General features: G+C 42.5%; 1 long non-coding RNA gene across 4 annotated transcripts in view; it reads right to left on the bottom strand.

Moving 5' to 3' along the window:
- The window catches only part of LOC142665293 (uncharacterized), a 90605-nt gene that overhangs the window by 60843 nt on the left and 15187 nt on the right, over window positions 1–14575 (bottom strand). For all 4 annotated transcript variants that reach the window (XR_012851460.1, XR_012851462.1, XR_012851459.1 and 1 more), the window contains exons 2-3: window positions 6813–7016; window positions 1690–1768 (exon numbers count right to left, since the gene is read on the bottom strand). This is a non-coding gene — a long non-coding RNA (uncharacterized LOC142665293). The remainder of the gene's footprint in view (window positions 1–1689; window positions 1769–6812; window positions 7017–14575) is intronic.

A 14575-nucleotide genomic window follows, 5' to 3' on the forward strand; every position in this document is an offset into this window, starting at 1 on the left:
AAAATAAAGTGTACATATGGAAATATAAATCTCAAAACACATTAGTACAGTATATACATATATTTGTGAAATATTACTTGTATGAATATGAAAAGGCCATTTTTTTTCTTCAAAAGGTTTTATTACATTGCTTTTAATTACAAAAAAAAACAAAAATCACAGCGGCCTATTTTTTACCACTAATATATAGTAAAATATGTGACAAAAAAAACGCCAACCCCCTTACAAACGTTGGTTGGAATAAATACAGGCGTCCCTGTCTCTTTTGGCTCCAACCCCGCTAAAACCGTTTGACTTTTAATCGCTCAGAGCGCTATATACACAAGACCTTGAAAAATATGGCAGTCAACAACGAATCAACGGTTAGTTTTTCATGCCTGTTTTGCATCAATGTGTCTCAAAATTTGAATTTCCCGGCCGTCTCACCGTTTTTAACCGGCGTTTGCCATCGGTTTTTCATGGACGTAAAAAAAAAATTAAAAAAAAAATTATTTATCAACTTTATTAGTTAGGGTTTTTTGGCCCAACCCCCTGAAAACACCTCAGGGCCCATGTAGATAGTGACGCAATACCACTGTAGATAGTGCCACATTGCCCACATAGATCATGCCGGTGGCCCACTGTAAATAGTGCCAGGGCCCACTGTAAAAGGTGCCACGGTGCCCACATAGTGCCACAGTTCTCCCTGTAGATAATGCCCACATAGTGCCACACAGTTCCCATGTAGATAGCGCCATAACATCCCCCTGTATTTAGAAATATCCCCGCTGCAGACAGCGCCACCCCCAGTAAATGGCACCCCCTTCCTGTAAATGGCTCCCTGTAGGAGCGGAATCCCTTTGGCCGAAGATTCCGCTCCTACAGGAAGCCCCTGATGTCTCTGTCCATATATGGACAGTGACGTCAGGGGTTAACTCTAAAAACAGAATCCATTCCGCTTCAGGAGTAGCCCCTGACGTCACTGTCAATATATGGATAGTGACACTAGGGGCTTCTCCAGTAGCGGAATTCCCGGCAAGAGTGTCGGAGGGGGATTCCGCTCCTAGAAAGAGCCACGAACGTCACTGTCCAAATGGACAGTGATGTCAGGGGCTCTCTCTAGAAGCGAAATCCCCGGCCAGTGCGATCTGACACCAGGATTCCACTCCTAGTCTCAGTTCAGGTGGCGCTATCTACAGCAGGGGGGTTGATATCTGCAGGGGGAGTGGCACTATCTACAGCAGCACTGAAAACATTAAACCCATTCCAGGCTGTCGACGTTTATACACGCGCGAATTGCACAGGGCATCGGCAGTTAGAACATATATAGCTGTTTGGCAGCCGTGAAGGGGTAAAAACCGTTTGTATTAAGTTTTTGTTTTTCTCATTAAATGTTAACGATTTCATTTGTGCAATATTTTTTGCCATATTAGAGGAAATGTTTAATTTCTATTGACTTTTATAAAGACGTTGGATGTAACGGATATCACCATGAGTTATGGCAAATGACAAACTCAAATATTCTGCATCTTTCTAAAACACCATGAGATGTAAAATATTCCTCTAGTTTGGCTTCATTTTATTTACTTTTACTAGTGATCCTGGCTCCTTATCACAACCAAGTGTCATAGAAATGACTAATACAGATGTGACAATGTAGTCCAAATAATTTTAAATCTAAAATTGAAATCCTATGTAAACAAAATGTACCTGTTTTCCTGCGCTCAGTCGCCTCTGCTGTATTTGAAAAGTCAAGTCAAATTACAGGCACACGGTTGGAATAATCTTACTGTAACATACAAGGAAATAAGAGTCAAGTTCAACTTTTCTTATATAGCAATATATTCCACAGTACTTTTACATTTTCCTCTCTGACACACACATTAGGGCCACATTCACAGTAAAGCTGGTATTACACGGCCCGACTTGGGCTGTGCAATCGTTACTCTGATCGCTCGTCCCCATACATTTTTAGCATGTAGGTAGCAGGGAAATATGCTGCCGACAATGATAAAAATTTCTGCATTTAAAACAGCAATCAGCTGATGAACGAGAGTTTTGCCGATAATTGGCCAGTGTAAGGACACGGCCAATTTTGGCCTGGAGGACAGAACAATTTTTTTTTATATTTCCCTCTTTGCATAACTCTTATTTTTTTGTACGACGTAGTTGTAGGAGACTGTTTTTTGCGGGACGAGTTGTACTTTATGTAGGTACCATTATTTGGTACAAATACATTATCGTTTCATTTCTATACATTTTTATTTTGGCGAAAATTCAGAAAAAAAGCAGTTCCGTTTTTACACCATACACCGATCATAAATAATGTTATACATTTGTTGTACAGGTTGTTACGGTCGTAGCGATAACAATTATGTCTATATTAGTTCATGTTTTGGGACTTCTATTTTAAAAAGTTTATTTATTATAAAAAGTGTGTTTGTGTATTTTTTTTTACGTTTATTAATGTATCATTCATTTTTTTTACATTCATTTAACTTTTTTTAATCCCATAAAGGGATTTATCATTTTGATTTTGTAACTGTAATGTACTGGCATAGATCTATATGCTAGTACATTAGCCTGTGTACGGATAGTACACAGGCAGTTGCTAGGACAGCCCTAACAGGAAATATATTCAGACAGCCCTGGGGTCCTTCAATGGACCCTGTGCTGTCTGGCCATACAAGTTGTGGGCTTTGATTGCGTCAGTTATTTTCTGTGACGCAATCAAAGTGCAGTCCCCTCTCCTTGAACGCCGCGATCAGCTTTCATCGCGGCATTCAAAGAGTTAACGGCAGAGAGATGTTTCTCTCCTCTCCACTGTCAGAGCGGGGCCGTGGCTGTGTATTACAGCCGCTGCCCCGCTCTCGATCACGCGCAGAGACGGCTGTCACACAGGACGAGGATGCTAGTCCTAATGCGCAAAGTAACCGCTGCTCAGGCCGAGCATTCTCGTCGTGTGTCGGCAACCAGTTAAGCCAATTAACTTTTAGTACGTTTTTTGGAGCATGGAAGTAAACCGGAGTGTCAGGAGAAAACAGGGAGAACATACAAATAACATCTAATAATATAATTGCCCTAGTAGGCGGCAGGTACATTTTATGACAAATCACATTTTGCCTATAAAGCAACAAAGCCTATTTTCCACACTACTAACAGAAGGTATTGAATTGCTCTATTCACGCAATTCCTAATAACGAAAATAATCTTTATTAAAGGCACGTGGCCTATACTCTAAAGAAACAACCCATGAGCCCAGAAACGTTATCAATCATATATACACAGTCTAGTCAGATTATTTTAACCACCAGTTAATATCCAGAGTAACCGCCGAGTACAGTACAGATGTCAGGGTTACTACCTTTTCCCTGTTATTTCACACCGAATAGCCACCTCTGTAAATTGGAAACTGAGGGCATGCATGGAAGACATGTACCAGACAGAAATGGTGGTAGACATCCTCCCTCAGTCAAGCAGGAAGTAAGATTAAATTTTATTGAACAGTTACAAATCTCCTCCCTAGAGATGTGGGACGTACTTAAGCCCTATTGGCTCTATTCAGCTGTAAGTTCATCTGTACACTCCTCTTGCATTCCAGTTCTTTGTGGAATATACGGATATAAAGTAATAATGTTTTTGCAAGCAATATACAGGCCAATAATCCCTGACAGTCCCCTCCTAAAAATATTATTACTCTATCCCTGAGTCTTGCCTAGCAACCTACTACTGACCACTCGAACCAGGCGGGTAGGGGTTTTGGATTTCTTCCCCATCTTGAGACGAGCGATTCCTTATGAGTAACCCCCCTTTGTACCTGGACTTCCAAGGTTTCGGAGTGGTCCTAACTTTCCATATTCTCCTCAGGATACAGGATGGTTGTCTTGGTATACTTTACAAACCGCTGCTGGTTGTAATATATATATATATATATATAATTAATCCAGTCCACATTTTATTAACGGTAATAATTGGGATAAGAGACTCAAATTCAAACTGGTATGTAGCTACATGTGTATTAGAAGAACTATGCCAAAAAGTGGTCACCCCATCAGCCTGGGTGATTGCTACATGTCCCCCCTCAACACTCTGTGCAATAACACGAAAAAGGATAAGGATGTATATGGTGAGTCATTCTTTGGAAGAGACCCTCTTGCAGTGCACGGCGTGGATCCATGTCGGCCTTCCTTCCAGCTTAACTGCAGTGGGCGAGATCAGAAAGACCTGGTATGGACCTTCGAATCTGGCTTCTAAGGCCCCTCGCCCTCTTTACTGTTAAACCTACTAATATTGGCAATAATCCAAACTTCTCCTCCACGGCACTTGTATTGGTCATAATTGTCGCACTATCACTTACTGTCCTAATGGGACTTTTGCCCCTGCAGATATAACAGCTTATGGGCAGCATCTTTCCCAAACCTAAAGACACCCAGATAACATAACCTCCAGGCTCTCATTGCTGCCATGTACTTCTTACATATGAGTGACAACAATCAATGACCTTTACCTCACACCTCCACATAAACCCCCTCAGATCGTAATTTGCAGTACCGTGGCATATTTACACACATAATTATAAACCTCAGACTATATAAACAATAGGGCCTCAATTAATAATATAATGCCATCACCAATCTCATGCTATCACCCTCAGGTTTTGGGTCCCATCAGTTCATTGCAAGTCCTGTACATCATCGTCGTCTTCTTCTGTCTTCACTGACTGTCGCCCTCAGGGTAACCGACACAATTGTGGATTGTGGAGTCAGACCGCACAGTGGTGTCCAGTGGGCGATTTATTATTACCCCCCACCCCCCCCGTCACTTACTTATTAAAACACTTCATACTACTGACGGATTCACTCAGGTCTTTGGTCTTTACTTTACTTTGCTAATGTCATAAGGACCTGGTTTGGTCCTTCTCATCTGTCAGACACCGTCTCTTTTAGTATACATTACCGGGCTGTACATAACACCTCATGCTGTGAGCCTGGGGTGAGATCCCACGTAGACGGAGTAGTGGAGTTTTATTGTGACTACCACAAACCCTCTGGCAAGTTACTTGTCTGCACGGCTGCTTATAATTGTGACACTACCGTCAGTTCATGACAAACACGTTGTATTGGCTCAGGCTGCGCCTGCCGCATCTCAGTGATGGAGTTCATCATATTAAAAGTCTTCTAGTTCATGTTTACTGGCACTTGCCAGGGACCCCCAACCCTTGTCAATTGTTAAAATAAATGCTAATATGGTGATAACACCATCCGCATACACTATAAACGTTGTTCTAAGTACATACAATAACAATGACAGGCCCTTAAATGACAACAAACAAACACCTCTATGTAAGAAAATCTTCTCTGTTCCACTGGACAGGGCACCTAGACAATGTGTAATTACTGGGTACATTGTATTTGCACTTGGCGTTACACTTTTCAGCAGGATTTGTACCTCGATCTCAGCTGATTACCTGGAACATCTCCTATTCACAGAAATATACACCGGTTCCACATGTTTATCTGACAAGTGTCTCAAACCAATTTTTCTCCCCCTACTCTGGTTCGTTTTACCTGGGAAAGCCTCTCAAGGTCTGTTCTCTTCGTGGGAGCCGGGTATGATAAGGTTGGCACCGGTCTGCCAGGACTGTTCTGTAGGCAAATCAAACAGCTCTAACAGAATTTAGCAGCATCAGCTGTAAAGCCTGGGACATACCAATTAGATCTTACCACATCGATCCTTGCAGTCTTGGGGCATATGTGAGGTCATACACCATCAATGCAAGTGCCATCAAGAGTGCCTTGGGTGCTACCGGTTTACCTTCCTTTATCCGTCCACATTCTGTTAGAATCTGGTGCTCACGCCTTCCGCTCCCAGTTGGACACTTCCTGTGGAGAACAATCTTTTCATCGCATAATCAGTAATTGATCTTAATCAGATAATTGAGTTGAAGAAAACCATTAACAATGACAGTTTTATGTTAAACGTTCACACTGGGCAGTAACTAAAACTGACATATACAAACTGATTGTTTATATATATATATATATACATATATATATATATATATACACACATACACACACAGATATATATAAATCTATACATACACATATACACTGCACAGAATGCTCTGCTCTAAAATTTTCCTTTCACAACAAAAATATTTTGAAATGGTAATCTACTTGCACCAAGAAGTTATCATGTACACAATCAGAATACTGACGCATGCCTCCAATAGTACAATGCTAAGGCTGGTCCAGAACTTTACATAAAACTTAACCTCAGTATTTAATATTCCCACAACACTTTTTGAATATCGTTATTAAACAAACTAACTGTGGGACAACATCTGGAGAACTGCTGACATCTTATCATTGTACAAACACCAGTTCAATACTTAGGATAAGCACTGTTCCCGTCACTACACACAACGTCCGCAGTTGGGAAGATACCGGCCGGGCTTCAGGCCTGCCCTGAGAACAGGTCTACACATACAAGCACATTGTCATACACTTCTTACTTGGGTAGCTGTATGTTCTGCAGTCGCTGGCACGGGTAATCTGGCCGGGCTGCACTTTTCACAGATACCTTTGCTGTTTTACCTATGTCATGCTGTGCGCATATCATGCAGGCTATAGTGGTGGCATTAGTGTATCCAGGGACAAGCCAATTTAAGGACACCTGGCTGCACATTCTCTTGTTGCCAGGTCTGTCTTCTCTTACGCTCTCAATTGGCTTACCCGATGATCCAATAAAGTTCCTACTACCAATGGGCCCATAATTGTGGGCGATGCCAAAAGCGTACCTAGAGTCAGTGTAAATGTCGGCCGGCTTACCTTCTGCCAGGTTACAGCCTCAGCGAGCACCTCCAGCTCTGCTCCTTGAGATGAATGAAATGGTGAGAGTGGTTCCTGGATGATTTACCTTGTGCCTCGTATCCTGTCTTGTAAATACTGTATGAAGTATTTCTACATTACAAATTTACATTAAAACCCATGTCACAGATAGATAGAACATTTCAAAGGGGTGGCGTCTTCATTCTGAAAAATAAAAACAAATGTTATACACTTCTCCACTCTCATCTGATAATCCAGAACACTTTGAGAATCTCACTTTTATCAGGTTCTGTAAATACTTGATGATTAATACAAAAACAAATAAAAATTACTAAAATCTTTACATAAAATTAACAAATGTTCAGATAATTTTCACTTCCTTCCCTACTAAATCTTTAAAGACTCATCTGTGAGTGAACTCGGCCTCTTGTGTAAATTTGCTGGAGGGGGATGGTCTCTTACACAATACCTCATATTGGGTGGAGACTACAGCACAGCATACCCAGTGCCATATTTACTGTTCTGGAAGGATCTACACAGAAAAACCTCAACATTTAGGTTACTCTCATACACATTTAATGTGGATTTCTCATTGGGGTCTCATACATATTCTGTAGAGCTCCTGGAACCCAATTCATTAATTCAAAACAAACCAAAATTGTACCTGATCAGTCCCTTCATCATTCCCCCCTTTTTGGACTCTGCAAAAATAGGAATTAGACCTACCGGTAATTGTATTTCCAGGAATCCATCATGACAGCACCACAGGAGGTTGCCCTATTGACCTCTATAGGGACAGGAAGACAGAGAGGTTAAAAGGCCCCTCCCACCACCCACTTGCCAGTGTTTTTCAATTACGACACCAGGATGGATGCAGCCCTATTTTATTTCTAGGGATAATAACTGACATGTTAATTCCACAAATCAGAATTTCAATAAGGGAGGGAATGTAAGGGTGCTGTCATGATGGATTCCTGGAAATACAAGTACCGGTAGGTCTAATTCCTATTTTCCAGTACATCCCTCATGACAGCACCACAGGAGCAATACCAAAATTATAATGCTCAGGGTGGGACTACGGATTGGAGGACTTTCCGTCCAAAACTTAAATCCGTATCGGACAGAACATCGAGCCTATAATGTTTGCAAAACGTATGATGGCTTGACCAAGTGGCAGCTCTGCAGATTTGGTCCATAGAGACTTCTCTTCTTTCTGCCCAGGATGCCCTCGTTGAATGGGCTCTGATGCCTTATGGGGCACATAGTCCTTGGGACTTGTAGGCTTCTTGTATGGTAGTTTTTACCCATCTCGCTAGAGAGCCTTTTGAGGCTTTCTTTCCTCTATTCTTTCCCCCAAATAGGACAAATAGATTTTTATCTTGTCTCCAGGAGGAGGTTCTATCCAGATACTGAAGAATTGTTCGCCTGACATCCAGGCAATGGAATTTTTCTTCTTGTTGGTTTTTTGGATCTGGATAAAAGGAAGGTAGAATTATTTCTTGTTCTCTATGGAAAGCAGTAGATACCTTTGGAATAAAGGAAGGGTCCAGCTTTAGGATGATCTTATCCTCTTGTACTTTTAGGTACGGTTCTATGATTGACAGAGATTGGATTTCTCCAATCCTTCTTGCTGAAGTAATAGCGACTAAGAATGCAGCTTTTAGAGTTAAAAAATGCATACTAATCGTGTCGCGCGGATCAAAGGGGGGCTCACAAAGAGTCGTTAACACCACATTCAAATCCCAGGTAGGAACTGATTTCTTTAGGGAAGGTTTCAGTTCAGAGACCGCTTGGGTGAATCTTCTGATCCACCGATGTTCAGCCAGAGGAGTGTTAAAAAAATTACCTAAGGCTGAAATCTGTACTTTTAAGGTACTAGGGCTAAGTCCTTTTTTGAATCCCGATTGTAAGAAATCTAGGATTTTCGCAATGTTGGGAGAAAAGGGGTCTGGTCCTGGGTTTCCATGCCAGGAACAGAATTTCTTCCAAATTTTTTGATAGATTTTTGAGGTAACTTCTTTATGACTTGATAAGATAGTTGAAATTACCTCATCTGACAGACCGTGGTTTCTCAAGATCTGCCTTTCAGGATCCAGGCTGACAACTTCAAAGTTTCTATTCCCTGAAAGAATAAGGGACCCTGGGAGAGAAGATTCTCCTTCACCGGGAGCATGATAGGGTCTTCCAACGCTAGGTATTTTACGATTGGAAACCAACTTCTTTTTGGCCAATAGGGAAGAATAATGATGAGCTTTGTCAAATCTTCCTGGATTTTTCTTAATACCATTGGTATTAGAGGAAAACGGAGGAAAGGCATAGGCCAGATCCATGTCCCAGGGTTGGGACAATGCATCTACTCCCAATGGGTTGTCTCTGAGATTTAGGGAGAAGAATGTCTCTACTTGGGAGTTTTTCCTTGTGGCAAACAGGTCTATTTGTGGATAACCCCATCTTCGGGTTAAGGACAGAAAGACTTCCCTGTTTAGGGACCATTCTCCAGGGACTCCCTTGTCTATGTTGTTTGTGCAGAGCCACCACAGGAGGGATGATTTCACGGTCTCGGAAATTTGAATTCTTGAATTCAGGGAGTTCTGTTTTCGATCCCACTGGGACAAGATCAGATTCTGTAAGGGTCTGGAGTGAAATTGACTCCATGGAATAGATTGGATGCAAGACGTCATCATTCCCAACATCCGCATTCCTTCCCTTATGGAACAGGCGTCTTTCCCCCAAAATTTCCTTACTTCTGCCAGTAGGAGTATTTGTTTCTCTCTTGGGAGGAAGGAATGTTGAAGGGAGGAGTCTAGTAGTACTCCTAAGAAGACCTTCTGTTTTTGGGGAGGAAGACTTGACTTCTGAAAGTTGATTATCCATCCCAATTCCTGTAGTAGGGAAAGAACCTGTGACCGATGACTGTCTAAGATAGACGGAGTATCTGCTGTCAACAAGAAGTCGTCTAGATATGGGATAATTACTATACCCTGACTTCTTACGAATGCCATAATCTCTGCCATCATTTTTGTAAAAATTCTGGGGGCGGAGGAAATGCCGAAAGGGAGGCAGACAAACGAAGTGGAGAATGGAAGGACAGTTCTGAATCGCGAATCTGAGGAATCTCTGGTAAGCGGGGTGGATGGGAACGTGATAATATGCATCCTTTAAATCGATCGTACACATTGATGCCTCTTCCCTTATTAGAGGAATAGGTCGATCTGATAGACTCAATCTTGAATTTTCGATATTTCACCCACTTGTTAAGGACCTTCAGGTTGATTATTGTCCTGTAGGAACCGTTTGGTTTTTTGACTAAGAAGATTTTTGAATAGTGGCCTTTGAATTTTTTGTTGTGGAGAACTGGAGTAATGGCTCTCAATTTGAGTAGTTTCTGGACGTCCCGGATAAGGATCTGATGAAGGTCTTTTGCTTGGTACTGGGTTATTAGAAATTTCTCTAGAGGAATGGAGGAAAATTCTATTTTGTACCCTCTTCTATGATCTTTAGAACCCAGGGGTTCTGGGTTATTCCCGACCATTTGGGATAAAATTGTAGGAGTCTTCCCCTCACGCTCTTGGCGTCATTGCTTTGAGGGCTGAAATGAATTATTGGGGTTAAGGAGATATCCTCGACCCCTTCTTCCTTTGGGGTAACTCCAGTGACTGGACTTCCCTTTCCCGCTGTAGTTCTGTAAGGTAGGTTCCCTCTGTTGGCGAAACCTCCCAAACTGAGGGGTTTTTTTTTGTTTCTCTTCAGGAAACCCCTTTTTCCTATCTGCTGCATTCTCCAGCATGTTATCCAGGAGAGGAACGAACATCAGAGACCCTGTAAACGGGATAGAACATAATTTGTTCTTGGACTTCGTATCTCCTGACCACATTTTGAGCCATAATGCTCTTCTAGCAGCATTTGAGAGCCCCATTCCTGGCAGCAAATCTAATAGATTCCGCTGAAGCGTCTACCAAGAATCCGGTTGCCATCTTTAGTAAGGGTAGAGATTCTAATAGGTCTTGTCGTGATGTCTTCATCATCAAATAGGTCTCCAGCTGGTTTAACCATATAAACATTGCTCTTGCTACTGATGTGGTTGCGATATTAGTCGAGATCAAAGCAGAGGAAGATTCCCACGCTCTTTTCAGTAGCCCGTCTGCCTTTCGGTCCATGGCGTCCTTCAACTGAGAGGAATCTTCAAATGGTATTGCGTTTTTTTTTTAGCAACCCTGGCTACTGGGACATCTACTTTTGGGATCTCATCCCAAGGTTTAGTGTCTTCTGGATCAAAGAGAAGTCTGTTTTTAAAATCTCGACATGAAGAGCCTTTTTTCTGAATCCTCCCATTCAGTTGTCACCATTCTTTTGAGATTTTCGTTTACCGGAAAAACCTTAGTTTTCTTTTCCATTAGACCTCCAAACATCTCATCCTGGATGGTATGTGGTTGGTCTTCTTTGGGAATATCCATGGTTTCCCGTATTGCCTGAATTAAGGTATCAGACATCTCGGAAGAGAAGAATTTTTTTTTTCTCTTGAGTGGATGAAGTTGAAGGCAAGTGTTCCTCTCCTTCTAACTCACCAGATAGGTAATAACACTCCTGCTCCGAGTCAGACCCCTGAGGAGGACAATATTTTTGATCCACTTCAATCCGTGGTCTTTTTGCCCGGGAGTGTGAGGGAGTTTCTTGAGGAGGGGCGAGGGAGGCTACTGACTGACTCACTTCTTCATGAATCATAGCCCTAAGTTCAGACATAAACATTGGTTGTTCCTTTTAGTATTTTTGCAATACAATCCTGACACAATTGTCTCCTATGTGACTCTGGCAATTTTTTTGCACAAGTCGCACATTTTTTAACCTTTTTATCAGTTTGTCTCTGAGAGGAATCTTTATCCTAGAGAATACAGAAGGTAGGTAAAGTATGGTGTGCATACATAAGGAGTCATAACCCCTACCCCAAGGGTGGGACTCACGTGACCCTGGGACATATCTGGAGTTCCGTCAGGACGAGGAAGTTCCATACCACGACAGGTAACAGGCAATGCAATATGCAATCCACAAAATCAATCCAAGTTAGAGGTATCAGCTCTAACTACATACTTGTGCGTGTCCCTTTAAATGCGGGCGTTTTGAATTTCCCGCCTTCCAAGATGGCCGCGGACCGGAAGTAGCCCGACGTAATTTCCGGTCAGCTATTCGCTGAGGTGCAGCCGCTCATAGCCGGTGATTGAGGCTTGCAATGTGGCGCAGCGAGGATCCCTGCCGGTGCGTCCAAACCTATGGAGCTACCGGTCCCCGCCTGCTTGGGAACCCCGAACCCCACACACTACCGGAACCCTGCCTAGGATTCCTCCGGTAGGTGTCTTAGGTTGGGAGCTAAGGGACCTCTTGTTAGAGGGGTGTTAGCCTAGGCTTTAGGGGGAAGAGAAGGGGGAGTGCACGGACCCCCCGATCTTGCCCCCTGCCCGAGTTTTTTCCCCCCTGCAGTAACAGGAGCGACGTCTCTCTGCTCCTGACCCTGTAGGGACAGGAAGAACACTGGCAAGTGGGTGATGGGGGGCCTTTTAACCTCTCTGTCTTCCTGTCCCTACAGAGGTCAATAGGGCAACCTCCTGTGGTGCTGTCATGAGGGATGTACTGGAAAGTAATGTAGCAGGGTTCAAAACTACATCTCAACATAATAAGGTTGGGCACTCTATCTGGGGGGCACTAGTTTGGCCCCCTGTAATACACAACAGCCTGGAACAAAAATGACTGTCTCCTGACAAAAATAAATTTTATCCTTAAAATGACTTGCAATCATTAACCTGTAAAACATCTCACATTTTCCAAAATAACATTTAGGCAGCACTATAGCACGTGCCTCATGTGTGAAAACAAAAAAATTGTGATTAGTTATCCAAGAAAACAGAAAATAATATATATCTGCTAAAATTAATTACTGCAAACCAATAAACTATATATAAAAATAGTGGGGGTACATACATTTTCAAGACCCTGTGTCTCAGAATATCTGTATTTTAATTCATTTGAATTAACATCAAAACATTCCAACATTAAATCTTATCACATCATAACACATAAATGTGCAGCGTAACTTTTATCGTTTTGCAGACATATCCAGCGGTCTGTAATATTTTTCTCACTTGGTGTAGTTACGGACAACAGCGCATGCGCAAAGATAAGAAACTTTCCTTTACACAGAAAAAAGAAACTGATTTTAACCCCATACACAAAACATTAAGAATTGATTTTAGACATTACTGCTGTTGAAAATAAGAGAATACAATATAGATCTAAAATCAGTGCAATATTATAATCTCTTGTATCATCAGTCCATGCTCTATATACAAGCTTATACCAGTCTGCTTCTCAGACTTCACACATCACACAGCCGTTACATCACAGAGCCCCCCTCCCCATCACACATGTTACATCAAATTCTACAGGTGGGGGTCACGCACTCACTCCTCACAGCTTCTGTTCTCACAATCTTAATTTCACTGCCGGCAAAAATTCTCCCATACAATGAACCTCCAAGAGTCACATCTGTACAACAACTCAAGAGAACGTACATATCTGCAATCATTCATCCCACTATTGTATAGGAATTATCTACGTTCAAAACATCAAACACAATCTGTAACAGTATCCAATCTGTCGGCCACTCTCTCTATATTATGATGACGTGTCTTTTCACCAGCGCACAGCGTCCTGCACCCCTGGGACGGAATCTAGAATAGAAGAAAACACTGCAGCATGTGTTACTGGCAACTCTTTACTGAGGGAAATGACAAAATTAACAAGGCTATCATTTCATACTGATTTGGTTGGGCCGGGCGTGACCTCATCAGGGGGTGGGGGCAACCTCTCCCACAGGAAACACATTGCTCAGCTGTGAGGGGGGTTTTGCTGCCCACAATGAGGACACACCCAACATGAGGGACTGCCGTCATTATAGGGCGGTGGCTGGTCCTGTGGTTTATAATACATATAACATAATACAATGCATTTTATTCCTAGCTTCCCTTGGTTCTCTCGAATACCTTTTCCCCAGTCTCCGGCTTGTAGCCGCCCTCCCCTATGCATCTCGCACACTTCCATCAATGTCTTCGTTTTACTCACATACTGTTTCCCTCCCCTTCACCAAATCATACAAATAGGATCGTCCGGGTACGGGTGATCCTGATGATTTGAATATGGACCGTAAACCATCCATTCTAACTTTCTATATCCTTCACGTAATCTATATAACAATGTTTGGTCTGCAACTCTCTGGTGACCGGTTTCACCGTAGTCTGGCCAACATATAACAACATTTCAGTCTGCAACTCTCTTGCTTTGGCCGAAATGTTACAGCATTCCAGTCTGCAACTCTCTTGCTTTGGCCGAAATGTTACAGCATTCCAGTCTGCAACTCTCTTGCTTTGGCCGAAATGTTACAGCATTCCAGTCTGCAACTCTCTTGCTTTGGCCGAAATGTTACAGCATTCCAGTCTGCAACTCTCTTGCTTTGGCCGAAATGTTACAGCATTCCAGTCTGCAACTCTCTTGCTTTGGCCGAAATGTTACAGCATTCCAGTCTGCAACTCTCTTGCTTTGGCCGAAATGTTACAGCATTCCAGTCTGCAACTCTCTTGCTTTGGCCGAAATGTTACAGCATTCCAGTCTGCAACTCTCTTGCTTTGGCCGAAATGTTACAGCATTTCAGTCTGCAACTCTCTTGCTTTGGCCGAAATGTTACAGCATTTCAGTCTGCAACCCTCTTGGTCTGGCCG

This window comes from Rhinoderma darwinii, chromosome 12 (assembly GCF_050947455.1).
Source record: "Rhinoderma darwinii isolate aRhiDar2 chromosome 12, aRhiDar2.hap1, whole genome shotgun sequence".
NCBI lineage: Eukaryota > Metazoa > Chordata > Amphibia > Anura > Rhinodermatidae > Rhinoderma > Rhinoderma darwinii.